The sequence below is a fragment of the Pteropus vampyrus genome, unplaced genomic scaffold, assembly GCF_000151845.1.
Source record: "Pteropus vampyrus isolate Shadow unplaced genomic scaffold, Pvam_2.0 Scaffold78, whole genome shotgun sequence".
Classification (NCBI taxonomy): Eukaryota; Metazoa; Chordata; class Mammalia; order Chiroptera; family Pteropodidae; genus Pteropus; species Pteropus vampyrus.
Window position 1 is genome coordinate 5376453 of NW_011888859.1, and position 372 is coordinate 5376824.

General features: G+C 38.2%; 1 protein-coding gene across 1 annotated transcript in view; it reads left to right on the forward strand.

Moving 5' to 3' along the window:
- Positions 1–372, forward strand: part of ARID1B (AT-rich interaction domain 1B) — a 389943-nt gene that overhangs the window by 303502 nt on the left and 86069 nt on the right. The window lies entirely within an intron of this gene.

Genomic DNA, 372 nt, shown 5'->3' on the forward strand with positions numbered 1-372 from the left:
TCAAGGCAGTTCTTAGCTTGGCGTAGCGTGATCTCGGACTCCACACCTGAGGGCTGTGCAGGGAGACACATGTATATGTGTGTATGTATATTTCTGTCTTTCCAGTTTATTAGCAAAGGGGGAAGTCAGAAAACAAAATAACATGGTTTTCACACCATGAGAGCTTGTGCCTTGAGGATTGTGCTAATAAGTTCAACTGCCTTTTTTATTCTATATTTTTAGTCTTAAACATACATCTAAACCTCTGAGCCAGAAAGTGAATTGAGATCATCAGGTCCCTCTGATGATTCTTCCATCTCAAAATCTTGTCTCCTGCCTTCACATGACTCATTGTCTCTCTTAAAATTAATAAAATAATACATTTCTTTTTCT